We start from the raw sequence: 22,926 nt of genomic DNA on the forward strand, positions 1-22,926 counted from the left end.
AATCGTACAAAAGAAAGATCGATTCTGGTGCAGAAGGGAATTTTGGCTTCTTACCATAATAAGAGAGGTCGGATTTTGTGACCTTAAGGTATCTCTTGGTTCGGGGATAAGCAAAAAGTGGCTATTTTAAGAATAGGTATAAATTGAGGTATATGCGAGGATTAGATCAATTTTGCGTTTGGATGAAAATTGGGTTATTCCTCGGAATAAAAAAAAAATAGCGTTTTGTTAGGTAAGATGAATAAGAAAGATATTGAGTTTTTATAAATAAAAAATAATGATATTATCCTCTTATTATATTTGAATTTAAATTTTTAAAATTTTAAATTTAAAATTATAACTTTGAAATTTCAAATTTTAAATTTTAAAATCTCAAATTTTAAATTCAAAATTTTAAATTTAAATTCAAAATTTTAAATTTCAAACTTTAAATTTAAGATCAAATTTAAATTTGAAAAATATAAAATAGTCAAATTTAAATTTCAAATTTTAAAATCAAAAATTAAATTTATAATTTATAATTTAAATTTAAACTTTAATTTTGAGATATAATTATAATTTTAAAAATTTAATTTTTTAATTTTAAATTTAAAATAAGAAGGAGTAGAACAATTTAATAAAAACTAATTTTTAATATAAATTTATAATTTTTTAAAAATGTTCCACTTAAAATAATTATAAAAATAATTTATTATAATATTTTAAAATATATTTATTATAATTTTATTTAAATTTAAATATAAATGAATTATTTATTAAATAATGTAAATTAATAATTGTATAATCCAAATCAATATATATATATAATATATAAGATATTATATTTATATATATTTAGTTCTATGCATTCATAAATTTTAATTAGATTTAAAATAAATATTATGAATACGCACTATTGCCACCAAAAATGGTACGGAATAGCAAATTCCCTGCTATTCCGGAAACCGGGAATTAGTCAAGGTTTGACCGAGGATTAAAACTATCTCCGCTCAAAATTTCACCCAGCTTGGCTGAATAGCAAGGAGATACACTTTTCGTTATCCCACTTATTCCGAACAAAACGGGCTAAGATTTGCATGCTGATTGCTAAGAAAATATGTTGAGTAGAGGAGGTTCATAATGATGCCTCATATGGAAGTCTTTCTGTATAATGTCTTTAACTTGTGAACATATCATACAAGAAATTATTTTGGAATTTTTTCTTTATAGAATTCGAATGTCAATTAAGACCCACTGTAGAGATATCCTTTACTAGTCTATACAAATGAAAGAGGTCTAGGATTATAAACGTCCTAGGCCACTGGCAAACTGAGCAGAGACTCTGCTCGTGTTCGACTCGCGTTCGGCTGATATTCGACTCGCTCGGCTCGGTCGAATAATTCAAGTCGAGCGGTTGAGTATTACGGGCTCGTCAAATTAGCCTCGAAAGCTTCTCTCTCTCTCTCTCTCTCTCTCTCTCTCTCTATATATATATATATATATATATATATATATATATAGAATTAGTCTACTATGCTATCAATAGTACCAACCACTTACTATTAGGTTTTAAGCCATTGGATGAAGGGATAGGCAATTAGGATGATAGTGATTCTCTAGAGTTGAGTGGGTGCTTAGTTGAATAGTATGATCTATCGGGTGAAAATGGTCAAAGTGGTAGATCTAACGACACAAAATTCAACAGCACTAAATATTTGGTACTATCGATAATATAGTAGTCGAACTCTCTCTCTCTCTATATATAGTCCGGCTATTATACTATGTATAGTACTAGTCATTTTGTGCTATCGAGTTTTCTGCCGTTAGATCTACCTATATATATAGAGTCCGGCTATTATACTATCGATAGTACCAAACGTTTGGTGCTATCGAGTTTTCTACCTTTAGATCTACCCCTTTGGCCATTTTTATCCGTTAGATCATATTATTCAACTACCCACCTCCTCAACCCTAAGGAGCTACTATCATCCTGACCACACATCCCTTCATCTAAAGACCGAAAATCTAATAGCAAGCGGTTGGTACTATTAATAGTATAGTAACCTAATTCTATATATATATAGGTTAGGGCTATTATACTCTTATGAGTATAAATTCATTTATACTTATAAATTTTTGACCATTGGATGTGCAATTAGGATGATAGTGATCCCGTAGAATTGAGTGGGTGGTTGGTTGAATAGTATGATTTACGAATGAAAATGGTCAAAAGTATAGATCTAACGATAAAAAACTTATGAGTATAAAGGGGTCTATACTAATAGGAGTATAGTAGTAGAACTCTCTCTATATATAATTATATATAATATATATTTTAATTATATAAAGTAATATTATGTATTTTAATTATATGTATATAAAATTTAGATTATTGGGCCCACAAAATCCTATTCTAATTGCGCTCTCTCTTTCTTTTTCACTCACTCACAGAGTCGCTTTTCCTAATTTTTTTAATATTATAATATCGTATTTCATGCATTCATTTTGTATGTTGAGTTATTAGACATTTTTTGTATCGAATTTTAGATAATATTTTATAAAAATTAAACTATAAATTGCACAATGTTAAGAATTTCAAACAGCCCGTTTAGAGCTCGAGCTTGCTCGACTCGAAATTAGGCTCGCTCGAGCTCGGCTCGAATTAATTTCAAGCCGAGCTTGAGCCTAAATTTAGGCTCGAAATTAATTTCAAGCCAAGCTTGAGCAGAGGTAAGCTCGCTCGAACTCAGCTCGTTTCCACCCCTATAAACGTCCATCCAAGAGTTGTGATCCTTTAGTGACTAGTCGACACATTTATAGAGTGTCAGGACTAATTAGAGTTAAGAATTTAATTTAGTTAAGTTGTTTTTACTTCCTTTTGTACCCCTGATAGTGGGTTGCGAGTGCTCAGAGTAGTATAGGTTAGACTTATACTTGTGCTGAGGGGCCTAGTAGATTTTTACAGGAGAGTTTAGGGTAAGTTGTTTAGTCAGGTGCCATCTGGGCTCACAGTAGTCCCAGATTTTCGAATTTTTGTATTAGATTGTGTCGAGAGTACATGAATCACAGTTTTTTGATCTGATTGATCAATTGCATTGACTATAGCCTCATAAGCTAAATTTGAATTTGATAGTGACTATTTTTTTTCCCCATTGGATTGCTCTCCCAAGTGTCGCTCCGGAGTGAGACCTTTTACGCATTGATTTTGCAGCAGCCCTTTTAGGCGACCTACCTTGGTCCGACCACCCCGATGGTGGTGCGTGGTAGTAGGTTGGTGCAGACTTGATTGGCCTTGTAGCGGTTATTTAGATTAAATTAGTTGTACCTCTTCGATAGATAGTTGATGCAATCATCATAGTGACAGTATGACTTGAGAATTAGTAGAGTAGTGACATAGTAGCTGTAGATTTCTTTTCAACTTTACTACTTTTGCTCATTTACTTACCAAGCCTTACTTTATAGTTTTCCTAGACGTGGTGGGTAGGCGTCAGCGTCGGTGCTGATATCCATTGAGAATTTCTTGCTGATAGTAATTCTCAGCCCGTTATTACTTTTTTGTCTTGAAAAACTCTCAATTGATGTTGCTGCCATTGATTGAGATAACGGAGTCACGAGTTAGATCTCTATCTACTTCGACAAGTCGTGATAGTGGAGTACCTGTTTTAGACAATTTTTAATTTTAGTCATTATATATATATCGAGTTGGGCTAAAATACTATTGATAGCAAAAGACCTTTTTTGCTATCAAGTTTTTAGCCTTTTAATAAATTTCTTTCATCATTTCTAACCATTGGATAAAATATTATAATCTATTGGGACACTCAACCTAAGAGACTAATACAATTCTAACTCTATAATATTCATCCAAGAGTAAAAACTTGATGCAAAAAAGGTCTTTCTATCAACTAGTATTTTAGCCTCTTCTCTCTCTCTCTCTACTGTATCTGCTCTCCGCTCTCTCTTTCTCGTCTCTCTCTCCTCTCTCTCCTTGTCTGTCCTTCTTTCCTCCCTCTCACTCTCTCGTACCTGTCTCTTCATCTCCTCCTCCTCTCTTCCATCACCGTCGCTCTCTCTCTAAATATAAATATAATACTATATATTATATATATATATAGATCGGCTACTTATTATTCTCACCCGTTTATTATTTTTCTTTGAACACCTCAATTGGAGTGTTGCCAATTTGAATGAGAATTAAAGGAGTCGGAGTTAGATCTCTATCTACTTCCCGACAAGTCCTTGGGGGGGATAGTGAGTACCTGTTTAGACAATTTTATTAATTTTAGTCATTATATATTATATCGAGTTGGTGCTAAAATAATATGATAGCAAAATCCTTTTTTGCTATAAGTTTACTTTTAATAAATTCTTCATCATTCTAACTCATGTGATTAAATATTAATACCTAGTGGGGCCACTCACCCTAAGAGCTAATATCATTGACTCATAATTATTTATCCAAGTTAAAAAACGATACAAAAAAAGGTCTTTCCTACATAAGATATTACGCGTCTCTCTCCGTCTCTTCTCCTACCCACTCTCCCTCTCTCTCTGCTCACTCTCTCTTCTCGTCTCCCCTCCCGTCTTCTCTATCTCTCCGTCTTCTCCTCCCACCATCTCAAATCTCCATCTCAAACCAAATAAACTCTCTATAAAATTATATATATACTATATATGAGAAAGAATAGAGAGACAGTCCGGCTACCATTAGTAATTAATACAAGCTCTTGGTGAAAGTTTTTGCTGATCAGATCACCCTTGATCATTTCACCCGTTAGATATAACTAGTCAACGGACAAAACCCACTTAACCCTAGGGGCCCACATCATCCTAAAAAAATTATCATGGCCAAAAACTTTAAAAAAAAACCAATACTTGTACTATTAATAGCATAGTACCAAAAAGTTCTTATAATATATAATATTAAATATATATAATATATATAATAATATTATAAAATATATAATATAAGATATATATATATATATAATTATAAACGCACGCCTCCATCGGTTTAGGGGACACGCGCAGCGAACGCGAAAACGACATCCAGTCCCTGTCCGCCAAGCCAAAAAAGAATTTACAGAATGTACCAAAAATCTAAACATACACATTCAACGGGGCACAAACAGTACCAACAACTAAGATCAAGTAATCCACGAGATATACAAGTGAAATAAAGAGAGTACTTTACTAACTCCTACAATTGTTTTGCATTCTTTTACATTTATATCTTTTCTCAAAATGATTACATTTCTTCATCAAAATATATAGCTCTCCAACCTCACCTACATGAATCTCTCTCAATACATAGGTGTGCTAATGCAAAAAGGAAAGCTATTATACTACCACGGTCTCACTGATCAGGCGCGATGCCCTTACCGCGGTCCTTACTCGGTAAACCTGTACCTACCACTGGAAATAGAGTGGGGTGAGAACTATCTTCCATAGTTCCCAGTGGGCTCGGCCGCCGGCTCCGCCGGTCTCCCCACTAGGTCCAAATGAGCACAAGTAATAACAAGTAGATAGATAGATAGATATCTGAAAGCTGTAAATGACATAATAGGAAATCTATGCTACTATACCCATAATCATGTGTAATGAATGCATGCATCATAGAGTAAAGGTATACTATCATGCTAACGAGATCGATCCATATTCGATAAATAATGTTCAATGACAACATTAACTTTACATTTACCCAATCTATGGCGAGACCCTTGCGTTCGCCCTCAACTCACCTTTCCATCCCAATTGGGTAGGGGAGCTCCATGTGCTCTCAAACCCGGGACTATCTGTGGACCTCCATTTGGTCCCTATCGCCCGACACTCCGGAGTACTCGACGACAATCCTCTCCATGTGAGGATATAGATGGCTATACCACCCCAAATAACAGACCGTGAGCTTAATCTATCCTCTCCACGTGAGGATACCCTACCATCTAGGGCCAACATCACAATCCAAAACTCGTCAATGTCCTCTCCATGTGAGGATACCCTACGAACTAGGGCCAATATCTCTCGGAACTTATTTATTCCGATAATCCTGCAAAACACTTAGTTTTACTAAATTCATTGTTCACAAGGCATTTTCTAAGGGATTCCACCTATCCCTAAGTCCATAGACTTCTAGTGTCAAATACACTACATTAATGCCACTCAATATGTTCTTTAAACACTTAGATGATATTTTCTATGTCACCAAACACCCATTGTGTCCATCTCTTTTCTTTAGCACTATAGGATTCACGTTTCGACCCAATCCTTACCTATCCATTTTCACAAAGTATTCCATGTACACTAGGTTAACATTTAGAAGTATAAGGAAAAGGCATTACAATGCAATCCTACAATGCAACATGCAAGAGATGAGATTATGCTATTCTAAGACATAGAAAAGAGCTCGGTTGCTTCGGGATGGCACCCCCCACCTTTTCTCGTTGTTGAGGTTCTAGAAATGCCTCTCGCCGAACGTTACGACGAGGTCTCGGCCTCCTTGGTCCAAAACGGTGCTCAATCGGCCTTATCTTGCCAATAGCTTTTCTCCCGCTCGACGAATCGAAATTCCGACTTCGCCCCCGCGTTTAGACACCTAGCAATTAGGTTTATAAGGGCTCAAATGAGATCAATCTCATACTTTGCCAAAAACTCCATTTTGGGTGTCCTAGGGTTCCATCTTGCTATTTGCACCATGAACCCTAGCCTCTAGCTCTAATCCACCAACAATGGTGCTAGAGGTTCATTTGACCTCATTTCAAAAGCTCAAAACCCAAAAACCCTAAGTTCCACAAGCTAGGGTTGTAGCTTACCTCTTGAGCTACACCAATGGAGAGGAGAGGAAGAGAGGAAGATGCTCCAAGCCTTCTCTAGCTTGATCTTCTTCTTCTCTTTCTTCTTCTCCTTCCTTTCTCCTTCTCTTTTCTTACTAGGGAGAGAGAGAGAGATGAGAGAGTGTGGGAGAGTGAAAGTGAGGGGATGTGAGAGAGAGGAGAGGGTTCTCTTCCCTCTATACCATCTAACTTAAGGCATTTTTGCAGAAAAAACCCTCAACTTTATATCTCTCAACCCGCCCTCACTGGACAGTTTTCGTCCGAAGAGACCGGTCTCCCCGACCTGGGACCGATCCCCGAGAGCCTCCCCAGATATCGCGCGTTCAGGAACGGGTCTCTCCCTGGGTGACTGGTCATCGGGAGACCGGTCCTTACCTGAGAGACCGGTCCTCGAAAGCTTGATTTTCAGGACTTAGCCGATTTTGGCCTTCTCTCGCTGGCGTCGCACACGGGGACTAGTTCCCTCAGCCTGGGACCGGTTGCATCAAGAATCCCGAGCAACCACCAGCCTCGGGGACCGGTCTCTCCCTGTCAGGGACCGGTCCCGAGAGCAAAATCTGCCCAGTGCAGATTTTCGCATCATTGCTCTCGTGGACTCAATTCCAATACACTTTTTGTGTTTTGGATATCTTTAGCTTTCCCGAAGGATACTCATTCGACAAGTAGTCGATCCTAGACAAAGTACAACTCTCGGATTTCGAGAATTCACTTCCATATATATAATATATATATATATATATTATAAATATAATATATATATATAGTATATACTATATATATATTATATATGGTCCGGTACTAATATCTATATATACATTGCCCGTACTCATACGTTGTTTCGATGAAAGCTTCCGACAACTGATCCACACGTTAAATCATATTTACAACATTTAAAACTTCTAGAAATCAAATTATATAATTTTCGACATCATTTACCTACAAATCAAAGTCCAATTGACAATTTTAACGGCGTATGGGATACTTTCTTTTATACCGGTGTAAAAGACGAAATTTGTTGATTTTTGATAGAAACATTATCACACGATAGATAATTAGATCATACTCGATATGAATGAAGGATCGATTATGCTATTTTTTAGATGTCGTTGATTTGACCGTTCATTTATGCCCACCTGATGACTTTATATATGATTTAAATAAATTTACGAAAATATTTTCTAGAAGTTCAAATACTACTACTATTCATAATTTAATGGAGTGATCGTCTCGATTCGGAGCTTACCATCATCGAAAACAACTTAGAGTACCAGGCTTTTCATACACATATAGTATAGTAAGCCAATGGCTAATATATATATATATATATATATATATATATATATATTATATTTTAGAGTTGTGAGATGTGATGTTTGTACATGGATTTCTCTGTTGTACTCCTTAGATCTTATATATATACAATATGTTATAGTTTTGGCAAGCTCAGATGGGGCTGAACCCCGAGGCGTGACATCTTGGACACATGACAGATTTGGGCATGCTACCGGGGTTGCTTCCCTACAAGCCCGTGGTGTGATAGAGGTCATCTTGCATGGACACTCAACAAAGTGTACCGAGCGACTCTAACTTCATTGAACCATCTGTCATAGACCTCTTTATCACGACGATGTTGTGCAGTGCTGTCTTCTAGAGGCAGTATCATTTTGACAATAAGGTGTTCAAAACACCCTATTCATTGAGTAAATATTTTATTTTCCTGTGCCAGATAGTATAGTTCTTGCTTTCCAATTTTTTACCTTTATGTAAATCAGCAATCATATTTTTGAAGGCCATTTCACTGCATAAGATTTGTAAGATAGTGCATTAGGCACACATAATTAATAGAATTGAAATATTCTAGTCTATACAACAGGATCAAAAATTTCGCTAAGCTCATAATCATCACTCTGTGCAGGCTTAAAAATTTAATTTTATTAATTTTTAACTTGTTAGGAACAAATCCAGATTTTATTAAAGGAACAAATCAATCATATATATTACATAGATATTAAACATTAGTAAGATACAAAATAATAAATATATGTATCGTGAAATATAAATAATAATGTCAAAATTTAATCCGAAAAATATTGACGATATGCAAAATACATTCCCTTTACATCACTAGGGGAATATTACAATTTTTTTATGCAGAAAAAAAAAAGTGTTACAAAATCTATGGAATAATTGTATATAATATCATCCTAACCTAGGGAATGCCGCATAGTCAACTCGTTTTTTCAACAAATTAAGTTTTATAGAAAATCACAAAGAACCGAAGTATTTATTTTGAGAGAAACCGCAGCATGCACAGAGCAAAGATATTACATAGCTGCTTTAAGCATAATTAGAAAAGCAACCAAAAATGGCAAATTGAACTAATTAATACGCTGCAAAAAACAACTCCTCGAAAGAAATTTATTTTTTCACATTAGTAAAAAAAAAATTAGTATAGATGGGTGGTACAACAATTGCTTAAAAAAGGTACAGATTGCAGGTTTCAGTCTTAGGTTTACTTTTTTTTTTTTTTTTTTTTGATGAATAAAATTGATTTGGGCCAGATTAAACACCGCACGGGCTAGGCTTGGGCCGAGCTAGGTCGGGCTGCCTGCACGGCTAGATGCGCTGGCTCAGGCCAGGCCAGGCGGGGTCCAACAGCCCGAGCAGTCGAGCGCAGAGGCTTGGGCCAGGCCCAGCAGCCCGCTCAGCCCGTGCAGCCATCCCCGCGAGAGGAGCAGACTGCGCTAACCAAAACTCATAATAAAAAATAAAAAAAGAGAAAATCGATCTACAAAAATTGATTTTTGAAAAAGTATAATTGGAAAGTTTACAAAAAGAACTCCACCAATTCTCATAAATTTCATAATTGAATCTAATATAAATCTAATAATAAAACCCTAAAAAAGAGCTCATACCTATTAATAGAACCCTAAAAGATCGAGTTCATATTAAAATGTTAGGCTTTCTTATGTCACAAAAACATATCCTAACAAAACAATGTAAATCTAATCTGCAACTTTAGGGTTATAAAATGTATATAAATAAATATATATATATATGGCAAATGATTTATCATTGGATATCATGAATGAAACTTATGAAACAACTTTCTCAATATAAATTGATTTAAAAATATCACAGATTGAAACTAATCACTGTAAAAAATAATCTATACTATAGATTAGTAAAAATAGTTAGATTGATATTCAAGACGAAAACGAGTAAAACTGCTCCAATACCAATTGTTGGAAAAGCAACGAAACACTAAATACTGCAAAACCTCATACTTACAATAGTTTCAGTGGAAGAACTTATTGAACCCAAGGTTTAAAGTGATGTAACACGAGGGTGTGCCGCCGTCTGTCTGGCAAGGTATGGCACCGACACGCTTCCGTGCCGACACGTGGTACGCTTGCGTGCTGATAGATACGCACGACCTCCTACTGATACGCTTTGGTACGAACTTATTTCAGTTTTTTTTTTTGTTCCAATAAACTTTTATAATATTATTTTAAAAAATTTAATCAAATAATTATAAATATTTGCTATGTATAGCTTACTATACTCATCAATTAATATATTTATAATTTTTTTTGTATATAAAATACAGTTATACCTAATACAGAATAAATTTTTTTATAGATTAGAATTTTTAAAATACAAAGATATTTTTTTTGACCATATTACAGTCCTTTTTTTATAAAATACCAAAAAATAATTTTAAAAATTATTTTAAAAAGTATTTGAAAATAATTAATTTTTAATTATTTTTTAAAAAAAAATTAGTAGATCTATCAAAAAAATTAAGCAATAAATTATATGACAAATAAATTAAATAAATTTAAGTATCAATTGNTTATTTAATTTAGTTTTTAATTTTATTAGTATTTTCAATGTTCTAGCGCAAAAATAAATTTTTATGTTTGATGTGGCTCAAAATTTGTTTATTGAGTTCGATTTTGTTTTCTTAATTCGGCAAAAATTTTACGGTGTGATAAATTTTGATAAAATAATTTGTGAAGAAAAAAATAGATATATGTGATGGAAGCGGAGAGTTTGGACAAATTTTTTGTCCGTCTATTGATAAACAAAAAAAATTAAATTATAATTTTTTTGACTTATCTAATAAGTAAATTTTTTATTTGTAATGTTTTTGAGGGAATGAAGTACACAGAATATTTTGGATATCCCAAATAATAAAACAAAAAGAAAAAAATAAAAAGAAAAAAAAAACAAAAGAAAATAGCACAGTGCCGTGCCACGCTACGTCATACCGCTCTATCTCGTGCTGCACGCCGCTACTTGCCGCGGCATGGAGGGGGGTCTGAGACCCCTCCTGTACCATGCCACCTTCTTGGTGGCACGGTACGTGCCGCCCCGTGCCATACGGCACGGTGCGGCATTTGAAACCTTAGTTGAAACGTCGTACTTATCTTACAACCTCCTGTATCTACGATAATTTTCTAGATTTTCGATGGAATGTCATGTCGAGATATCTATGCTTAATGGTCGCATAAGGCTATTAGAGTCTCTACAATTGTTTACCCTCCAAAACCCTGAAACTATATATAGGTGAAAATCCTAGAAAGGAATTGGAGATGTGAAAATCCTCGACAGGAAGTAGAGATGTGAAAATTTCAAAGAGAAAGTAGAATGAGAAGAAGGGAAAAAAAAATCATTTTCTTACTTGTACAAAATCAGAAAGAAAAGGGTTTATATATAGGTTATTAGATCTCTTAAAATATTCTGATTCTCAAAAAAAGATAAGAATAAGTATAGACATCATGTTTCTCACATAAAATAAAAATAAGAATATCTGTTAAGATATTAGTAGATACACTACAACAAAAACGGTCTATAACGACATTTTTAAATGTCGATACAGGTCAAAAAAAGTGCTGCTGGCTAAATTACCGACACTTTTAAAAAGTGTTGCTATATGAGGGATCGCTAGGTATATAGTAACAGTTAAAGAGTGTCGGTATAATTTAAAAGAGCTTGTGCTACTAATTTACTAACACTTATTTAAGCATTTAGCAACCGCCGGAACTCTATCTCGTTGGCTGCGGTGGCGGAGGATGAGGAGAGGGAAGGGCTCTTCGTCTAGAATTTCAGTGAATTGAATGAGGGCAAAAAGGGAGATGGTAATTGATTTTTCTTTTTTTTTTATTTTTTGTTTGTAATCGGGTCGAATGGGCTGGGTGGGGTGGGTTGAGTAGAGTAATCTTTTATTTTTGGTTGGATTAGGCTCTATATTTAGGCATTAGTAGATTTTTTTTAAAGTTTTGACATAAATTGGATACTTATACAAAAGTGTCCCAAATATGTGTCGTTATAACCTAATTCTATTGTAGTGATATATTTATTAATTAATAAGAAATAATAACTTAATTTTGTTCGTAACTTAAGATAAATAATAATCTACATCTTATGCATTTAAGGATCTATTATGCGTATAAGGATGAAATAGATCGGCCGATGTGGATATGCCACTTGCCAACAGAACCTATTAATTTTTCTAAATGTTTAATTAGCTTGAAAATGATATTTCCATATCCCTTCGCATTACACAAATTTAGTACGATTTTTGGCCTTTACTACTGCTCTAAATTTTGATTTAAAAAACCCTACGTAGTTTACTTACACTTGTTATTAATTTCCTCCTACTCCTAAACTACGAGCAACCAGTGACTTGTAAAGGTGATATACGTTGCATTTAATAATTGTGAAGTGACCCGTGTTGCATGTGCATGGTCCATTGCAGTTAGGTACTGCTAAGATGCGGAGAGTCGTCCTCGAACGCCACACATACATATGAAAATAAATGCACCCACCTACTTTAACTAGACATCTAAGCTATGTTTTATAATGAAGCTCATCTAAGGTTAATCGATGAAACAAAACTGGGACGAAGAGTTGAATTCATTACGGTATACATAAAACTAATTAAGTGAATATAATTTTCAAATGGATAAACGTACGTACAGTCCAATCAGCAACTATAGGTGTAAATTGTATATTCTAGTTTTTATACTATATATATCTAATTAAGGTCTAGATATTTTTTTACTTATTTTATTATTATTATTATTATTATTATTATTATTTATAATTATTTTTTTTACTAAGAATTTCAAATAATTTTTAAATTTTTGGAGCCCAACAGTGTTAGATCTACCCCCATAAAAAAAACATGGTATTTTGTAACCCAGCATCGGTACATGGGTCAAATCAACGGGCAACATGTGACTGTTGTATGGTTGCAAGGAAGAGAAATTAAAGCCTGGTTTCCGGCAAAAGTTAATGAGTGGTCCCAGACCCACCTACCAATCTGATTCATCATCCAGTCATCAATTCCACGTTGCGCCCTCCTCTTTTTGGTTGCGTTAGATATATCCGAATTGTCCGAACAGTAATACAGACAATTTTATCAAAATTTTTATATTTAATTTATTTGATATATAATTTATTTGGTATATATTATAGTATTATAAAAAATATAAGATAACACCGAAAATATTATCGAGCGGGATGGTGTGTATGCTGGATACTGAAGGCGACTAATTTTGTATATTATATAAAATTATAAGTTTACCCCTCCAACACCTGAAACTTTTTCAATATGTCATTTTAAAAATTTCAATTTAAAATTTTGAATTGTCAAATAGTAAATTTCAAAGTTTGAATTTTAATTTTCAAATTTTAAATTTTTTATCTTCAAATTTTAAATTTTATACTTTTGTTAAAATTTAAAATTTAAAATTTAAAAAATTTAAATTATTTAAAATAAAATTTAGTAAAAAAAATTATTTTTGTAACCAGTAAAAAAAAGTTTGCAAAATATGGCTAAAGGCAATTTTAGAATAGATTATACTTTATTGTCAAGATTACTGAATTTTATAAACTGAACCAATTATAGTAATGCTATAAATACTGCAATCCAGTATTATATTACCGCATTAAACCAAACGCGCTAATTCAGCGTCAGTAGTAATCTTATTTAAAAATACAAGATATCTGCATATATCAAAATATTTTGTAATATTATATAACTCGAACAAACGCGCCCTCAGTGATTTCCCTAGGGACTCTTTTCAAACTAGTAAAAAGTTGTAAACTTGTAAGATACAATATATTTGGACAACCACACCTTACATGATTTTAGCATCAAAACTATAATTTTTGGATGACATTTGGATTGAGGAATCTCTAGATCCAACATAATTCAAGTGCAATGGTGTTTGAATTTTTCTAAATTGTAGTTATTTTGTTGCTTATTTTGATATAACTCATACAATCTGAAAGTTAAATTCAATAACTTTTTCTATTTGTTTCGGCGTAACTTGATATTGGTAAAATTAGTTTTTGAATTTTTATTGTTTATTTTGATGTAAATAAGCGGATTCTGTTATCTCCTAAATATAATTGTAAACTTATCCTATAAAATCCAACCTATTAATAATTAAATCTTTCAGTATTATTTGGAAGTAATAATAACTCACTGTAAAAAAAAGAAAACTATAATCCAGTCTAAAGGAAATAGAGTTTAGATTTTAATATTTAATAAATTTTTAAGGCTCGGTTTGGTTCGGGGTTAAGTAAGAACTAGTTATTTCAGGGATAGGATTAAGTTCAGGATTAAGATGAGGTTAGAGTAATTTTGTATTTGGTTGAGAATTGAATTTATGTAATATACTGGACCTTTGCAAATTGCGAGGTTCGAGTGATTGGATGTGTTCTGAATTTTTTCAGACTTTCCGGTGGGTTGTAGACAGTGTTCCGACCTATGATTCGAACCCCAAGGATTGAGGTCTGAAGCCTAGCACCAAAACTTGAAAAATCGGATTTTTGGTTAGCTCTCGGGTAGCCCTTATTGGGCTGTGTACCGGTACAGGGTTGATGGCTGTACCGGTACAGGGTTGATAGCTGTACCGGTACGCGGGCTCGTGTACCGGTACACAAGTAGTTTTGAGGCCAACCCGAGGCTCGGGTTTGGCATTTTCGTGGGATGTGTACCGGTACGTGGGCTCGTGTATCGATACGCAGTGGCAGTTTTTGAGCAGTTTGAACTGTAGGGGGTTTTTCGTATTTGTGGCCTTCTATTTAGCTCCCCACGCCCTTAGGGCTCTCCCCTGAGCTGAGAAGGGTGGAGAACAAGGTGAGTGAGGCCCTCTCTTCCCCTCCTTTGATTTGATCTCCATTTTGGATGGATTTTGGTGGATTAATTCTTTTTTTTGCCTTTTGGAGCCTTTTCCACCATTGTTGAAGCTTGGAGCTTGGGTTTGGAGCAAAGTTGAGGGAAGATCCTTGAAGTTTGAGGACTTTAAGCTTGGATTGAAGCTTCTAAGAGGTTGGTAGCCCATTCTCTCCCTCTAGAATTAATTTTTATTGATGGTTTTGAGATGAAACCCTAGAATGAGGTTTTAGGGTTAATTTTGGGCATTTTTGATTTAGGGCTTTTGGGGCTAAATTAGTTGCATTAGAACCTTCCCTTGGGTTGGATTGGAAGGAATTTAGCTCTCTTTTGGAGCTTGGGAGAGATTTTTTACTCCCTAGGTGAGTTTTTGCCCCTGTCATGTGATTGTTAATATTTGAGCTTATAGATGATCGTAATGCACGTGTATCTCTTCGCTTTTTACTTTTAGGGTATTTTGAGACTCGTGGACAACTCTGTTCGGCGAAACGAAGGACACCGCGACGGTTCGGTGGGTTTGACCTAGCCACACACTGAGAAAATCTCATTTGTGATGATTTGAGTATCGTTAAATGATAAAGCATGCAAAATCATATTAGATATATTTATTATGAATTTTAGAATGCTTAACATGCCTATGTAATGTATAGTAAATTTTGGACCTCTATGTGATAGAGTGCATGCATGTGAGATGTAGCATTCTAGTTGAGACTTGGAACCATGATTCCTATTATGAAAATGAACATTACTTTCATGCATTTAACCTTCATACCCAATTGTGACATTAGGGACTTTGGAAGCCTAGAGAGGCTTGGGACTTAGACTATTTGAGAAATTGGGCCAATGTCATAAAGAGGCATTGGGCCCGGGCTATAGTGAACATTGGTATTAATGTCTTAAATGGAAACATAGAATATGATTTGGGCTTGATTAGTTGTGGTGCTTAAGTGTCATAAAGAGGCACTAAGTAAGTGAGTGTTGAGATATCACATTATTACATAGAGCTAGACCGTTGAGTTACTAGTAGTTATTGTCATATTTGAGACATGAGGGTTGGATACTTGAGCCTTTGACTACGCTTGCTTGCCATTTGTGCTCATTCGCACATGCTTGTGAGGGTCGCTCCCTACAAGCCGACACTCCGGAGTTAGCCTATGCGACCTATGTTCGCGCATGTGGTATTGAGAAGCCTACGGGGTCGAGTGGGACAGACACATTCCAAGAGCAGGAATGTTGGGCTATCACAGGCACTTAGGCAACACAAGCTGGATACCTTGGGTAGGTCCTTAATTGAAAATAAAAATCGACACGGTATTGAGTGTGTTATAATCACTACTAGATAGAGAGTAGTAGTTGGATTACTTGAACTTGCTTCTAGCATAGTTTTGGACACTTGAATATACTTACATACATGTAGTATGCTAGGAGATGTTGCTTATTGCATTCATGTAAACATTGTTTACCATAGTAGAGCATGATCTTCATAATTTCATTAAGCAAATCATAATTGTTACTTGTGGTCATGTAGGGACATAGTTGTTCATTATGAAATAAAAATGCATCTTAATTGACACAATATAGTATCTTAGCATTTTAATTATGCTTTCTTAAATAACAGATTATTCATTATTATTGCTCTCTTTTTTACTTACCCTTTCTTTGGGGCCTAGTGGTGCATTGAGCTGAGGTCAATAATTACCCACTGGGAACTATAAATTATAGTTCTCACGCCCTCTATTTTATGTTTTCTTTCAGAGCCTTCCACGCCGGGAGAGGCTAGGGACCGTGGGAAGGGCGTTGCTTCGAGCTAGCCCTTCAGCGAGAGACGAGTTGTTAGGTGGTCTACCTCTCGATGTTTTTATTTTGGAGAGGTTGAGAGCTGTACCAGTGTACTAGAGACCACCCTTTTGTGTACCATTTTGGACAGATATTGTATAACTATATGTTTCACTTTTATTGCTTTAGTATTTTCCTTTTACCTTGTTGTAGATGATAGCTCTATTTGTGCTCTGATATCTCTAAATGTTATTTATCTTTGATTTATTTTTCGCTGTTGATGTAGCGCCTTATATGTGCTGACATATGGCGGGTCTGGGCACGCTACCGGGAGGGCCTCTGCCGGTCCCGGGGCGTGACAGTCCAGGTATAAGCAAAATAGTGTTTGGTTGGAGTAAGTGGAATAAAAATGATAGTGGGTTGTTATAAAGATAAAAAGACCAAAATACCCCTCACATGAATCTATATAAATAAGAGCTTTTAATTTTTGCATTTAAATTTAGATGATTGCAATTTTTTCAAGGGGTCAAATTAAATTAATTTTAGCGTAATCTGTTACTAATATAATTTTACACTATTCTTTTGTGCCTTTGAAATTATCAAAATTTTACGAAAATCTATTTTAAAATTTTCTTGAGTTCAAATTACAAATACTTTACCCACTTTTTTGTAAAAATGATTAGCTACATATGAAAACAATTTTAAATTACAAATACTTTACCCAATTATTTTACAAAACTATTAGCTACATATGAAACCAATTTTCTTGAGTCCATGTGGACAGGCGCAGTCGGCTGTGTGTGACAGCGGCCTACGAGAGGGGCAGAGTTGTGCTCGGGGCGGTAGTCCGAGCTTAGACCCGGGTACGTAGAATGCCACGTATTAGATCGTGTGGTCGATAGTGTACCGAGAGTTCGGTTGTGAGTCAATCCGAGGATTTATAGTGGTTTGGGATCATAGTTGCTCCTGGTTGGAGTGTGTGCGAATTCCCAAGTGAGAATTTCGCCCGAAGATGATTAGGTCTGCATTTGCAAGCGAGAGATGCTGCGTATCTATACAGGTTAGGCGATAGGCCTTTGTGGCATTGGCGGTTTGTAGGCCACCTATGAAATCGAGGAAAGCGATTTGGCGGATAGCCTTATCGAGAAGTTTGGCTTGGATTCACGAACGGAGTATTCGTGTGAGCTCATTGCGAAAGTAATTTGACGTTAACCGTGGCATATGGTATCAGAAGATGAAGTGCTCCACGTGTAGTTGAGGATTGGAATTGGGATGTGCCGAGAAGGGCCATCTCGCGTTAGAGCTAAAAGTCAGTGCGGAATTGGAGCACTCACAATAGAGCGATGCACCGGTGATATTGCTTTTAAGCAATGTCGGTGATCGGGCTGGAATGTATTCCCTGAAGGGAAGATAAGTACAAGGAAAAGTGCCTTGTGTGCCGAGTGGCATGTGGTGCTGGAGCGCGTAGTGTCGTCTAGTTTCGACTTGCGCTGCCACCGAGAGTTATGGAGACCGTAATGCACGTTATGTGCTACGTCTTGCAAACGTGTGTGCGTTTGATTTCATATCCTCCGTAGCGGGCCTTTGAACCGCTCCAGTGAATGTGAGGCCAGCCCGGAGTGGAAAAGTGCATTGGCACCCTCAATTGCTTGAGAAATAAATTGAGGCGTGGTTTGAATTTCGCGGACGAAATTCTTTTTAAGGTGTGGAAAATGTAACATACCGGATTTTAATATAAAAGTGAAAATAAATAAAATAGTATGAAATACTATTTTTACTGGATTTAGAAAAGTAAAATATAAGTAAAAAATGACTTGTACTGAAATTGGAACGAAAACAGAAGATTTAGAATTTTCTGTTAGAGACGGAGCTGATATTTTAGCAGAAAATGAACAGTGTCAGAAAATTATAAAAACTGGAGAATATGTCAGAATTATTTTTATGAGGCTAGATTTAAAGTTTCATGTCATTCTGACACCCGAAAGGTGGGAAATAAAATTCGACTGCTATCTGCTCAAGATTATAGTTCGGTAGAGCTTTCGGTGACCAAACGGGGTCGAAACTGAAAGATTAAAATTTCTTTCGTTAAGTTAAGTAAAATCGAGCCTGATTGTCAAATTTGAGCTCGAACGGACATCCAGAAGAACTATGGCGAAAAACGTCAGTTTGTATCTGCTAAACTGATGTGAATAGTGTATTGTGAGGGAGTTAATTGTGAAAGAAGCATTTGCTTCTTCTCCCTCAACCTGCAACCACAACACCTCACACACACACGCGCATACATGGAGGGAGAGAGAAACCTCCCTTTCTCTCTCTAGATCTCTCCCAAAATTGAAGGATTTGGTGGAGATTGAAGCTCAGAAGTGAATCATCTTCATCTTCTTCATCTTCTCCTTGATTTGGAGCAAGCTTTGAGGTGAGATTCTTGAGCCCCTCTCATGGTAGATTTTTAGAGCTTTATTTATAAGCTCTAGAAATGGGTTTAATGGAATCCTAGGATGTTAAATGAATGTAAATTGTATGAATCAAGTTCCAATTTGGATATTCTTACAATAGTAAACACCTAGGGCTTCAAAAATGGAGTTTTGCTTTGTGTTTGGGTTTGATCTAAATTAACCCCATACAAACCTAATTGTTAGGTATACGAACGCGTGGTGAAGTCGGTTTGGCGATTCGTCGAGCCTACGCGAAGTTCTTGAAGAAACGGACCGTTAAAGCTTCGTTTCCGCCTGGAGGGCTGAGGCGACGTCCTAAAATCATGAATACGGAATCGTGAGCTCGTGACAACTAACCGCGGACCTTTAATTTCCAGATCGTGGATTGGAGGCCGTTCGGGTGGTCGCGCGAGAGTTCGGGCCGAACCGGGTCACGAGTGCCGCGGGAGGCGATTGCAAGTGACTACAAGCAATCGGAGTCCGAATTGAGGTGGGTTGTGCTCACCCGAGCAGTCGGGGTCGGATGAAGTGCGTGAGTTGCGAGCCCAAGTAGCGGCTTTGCTTGGGGCTATGCAGCAGCAGGAGGAGTAGATTGGGAGACTCCATGAGTTGGTGGCTCGACAGGCGGCGACGGCTACACCTGTACCTCAGGACCCGCCCGCACCTGTGGTGCCTACTCCTGCGGTGGCGGCGGCACCTGTGACGGCTATTCCTCCGAGGGCTTCGGGTTCTTCGGCTCTAGATCCCGATGCGCTTGAGGCCGAGCAGGAGCGGTGGTTGGCGGTGTTGACGACCTTTAAGCGGTTCAACCCTCCGACTTTCAATGGTGATGATAAAAGACCCTTGGGTGATGGAGGCGAGGCTTACCGCTATGGAGGCATTATTCGAAGATATTTATACCCTTGAGAGGGATTGTAATATACCGAGAATTCGGAAAATAAATATCGAACTTTAGTCAAGTTGACCAAAGTGCGAGGATGGTACACTTCGAAAAGTCCGAAGGTGTTAAAAGGATCAAAAGTGCGTTGTGGGAGGTTTTCGAGAGCTAAAGAATCAAAAATCTACATTCTGCAGGTTTTGTGCTCTCAGGGACCGATCCCTGAAGGAGAGGCCGGTCCCTGTACGCGTGAGAAATGAGAAAGGCTGAAAATCGGCTAAGTCCTAGAAAACCAGCTCTCGGGAACCAGTCCCTGCTGGGAGAGATCGGTCCCCGAGAGACCGGTCCCCCAGAGAAAGACCGGTTGCATCAGGCTGGAGCTCTGCCAGCTTCGGGGAGAGCTCTCTGGGACCGGTCCCAAGTCGGGGAGACCGGTCCCCGAACACGAAATCTGCCCAGTTCAAGCAATTTAATAAAGTAAAAGCTGAGGGGCTTATTTGCAATTATGCAATATATGGGTTATGTTGAGGGGTTATGAGGGACCTATCTCTCATTCTCTCCCTTTCACACACTCTCTCCTCTCTTTCTCTCTCTAGAAGACAAGAAGGAGAAGAAGAAAAGAAAGGAAAGAAAGGGAAAAGAAGAAGAAGGAGAAGGAGTAGAAGGTGAAGGTGTAATATACTGAATCTTGAGCCTCTTGGTAAGTTCGAGGGTTGAATCGGCTTTTGGAACTGGTCTACGACTTTTGCAAGACTATTGAAAGGTTTTTGATAAGTTACTAGAGTAAGTAAGTAACTAGAAATGGAAAAGTGCATCGCAAATGCATTATCAATTGCAATGCTTCGAATTCGGTCGATTACGAAGTTCGAATGTGGAAAATGGTAAATGAAACTACCCTACATATTCTAAAGAGTTTGGACAAGTTTTTGGACAAGTTTGAGAGTGATTGGAGGGTTAAAAGCAAGAAAGTGCATTGCTTTGGCGAAATCAGCATTTTTTTCTGCTTGCTGTACCGGTACAGCCACATCGTGTACCGGTACGCAGTGCCAGATACGTGGCAGTAAGGCTATTTCGGTAAATTCACATCTTATCTCTATCCATATCACCCCAGCCCGACCCCTGGACCTTTGTGGATGATGCTAGAGCTCTGAGAAGCAGCCTTGCACCTCTCTTACTCTCTCTCTCTAGAAGTTTTCTCTCTCTACATAGAAATCAACGATTTAGCTCGATTTCGTCACCTCGCTTGTTCTTCGCTGCTTGCGAGTGTCGCTGAGCCTTTGTGGACGTGTGAGAGGGTATTTTGGAAGGTTTTTCGCAGCACCNTATGGAGCTAAGGCACCCAAATTTGGGGCTTTTGCTCGAGAGGATTTCAAAGCGAAATTAACCCTGTAGAAATCTAATTGGGGACCAAACGAACGCGTTGGTGCGCTCGGTTTGCCGAAACGAAAAGTCTATGTAATGATATGAGCAAAAAAGGCCTAATTTGGCTTCGTTTTGCCGCAGGTGACGAGCGAGGAGTCTAAAAATCCCGAGAAAAATTATTGTAACATCCTTGTACGCCTACGAGGTGGGTCGTGCTATCCAAACTTGTTGGAATTCCCCCTATGCCTAATATGTCATTCAATTGAGCATATACTTATGTTGTTGCATGCATTATAGGGTAGATGTGATGTTATATATGTGAATTTTGCATGATGTGAGTACACATGCTATTCGAAATATTTGAGAACCTATTCAACTCTATATGTATACATGAGATATAATGTGAGCACCCAATGAGACGAAAGAACAAAGTGACACAATAAAACATAGATCGAGTGGCATCCGACAATGTAAAGTAATGTGACACTAGACTTAGTGTGTGGCATCAAAGAGAAATGTGACGCAAAGAACAATGATAATGATTGGAGGCAAGGAAAGAAAACGAAAGTGGCATAAAGAACGAGTATAGTTAAAGAACATTGAATGCTAGAGTTAGCAAAATAAAGTGATGTAAAGAACATTAGAGTTAGTGTAAAGACAATGATTGAACTATATCCTTAGAGTTAAGGATCGATCATACTTGTTATGAGTTCCATGCTCGAGGGCGGTCGCTCCCCCTTGAGCGATGCATTCCGGAGTTTTGCATCAGGGGTTGGAGTAAACCCGAGGACGGTCTTAGGAGGAGGCAGCTGAGGGCCCGCGATGATGGACTTAATGTAGGCAAGTTAATGTGGCGAAACCCCCGAGTTAGCCGTGAGATTAAAGAACAAGGAACAAAGCTTAAAGAACAAAGAACTTGCATACTTGCATAATTTACGTTGAGCATATTTCTTGCTTTATTGTTTAGGCATATTAGCATTATAATTATAGTTTGGTTACTATTCTGCTTATCCTTTATATTATGCCTGAGTTAGTCTTAGTGGGAAGGTCGGTGAGGTTGGGGCCAAACCTACTGGGAACTTTGTTGTAGTTCTCACCCTACTATTTCACAAAGCCGGGACCCAGCGAGCCGGCGAGCGACCGCGGTAAAGGTATCGCACCTTAGGCAGAGGCCACCAGAGTTGGGTTTATATTTTGTAGTAGCATTCCCTTACTTCATCTTTTGTATTTGATGAATTGAGATGTAAAAGAAAAAAAATTTAATGTTTATCCCGAGGAGAATGTGATGTAAAAAGAAATGATGCAAGTGATGTAATGAAATGTAAAGAACTATGGATGTAATGTATGTGATCGAAAGAGAATCATAGTACTTGTGTAGATGTTTAGTTTTCTTTCTTTCACTTATGGCTATTGCTTACCTTCGTGTAAGCCGTTTGTGTATGTTTCCGCTAGTGCTTTTCTCTACTTGAAAAT

This window comes from Ananas comosus, linkage group 15 (genome assembly GCF_001540865.1).
Source record: "Ananas comosus cultivar F153 linkage group 15, ASM154086v1, whole genome shotgun sequence".
Lineage (NCBI taxonomy): Eukaryota > Viridiplantae > Streptophyta > Magnoliopsida > Poales > Bromeliaceae > Ananas > Ananas comosus.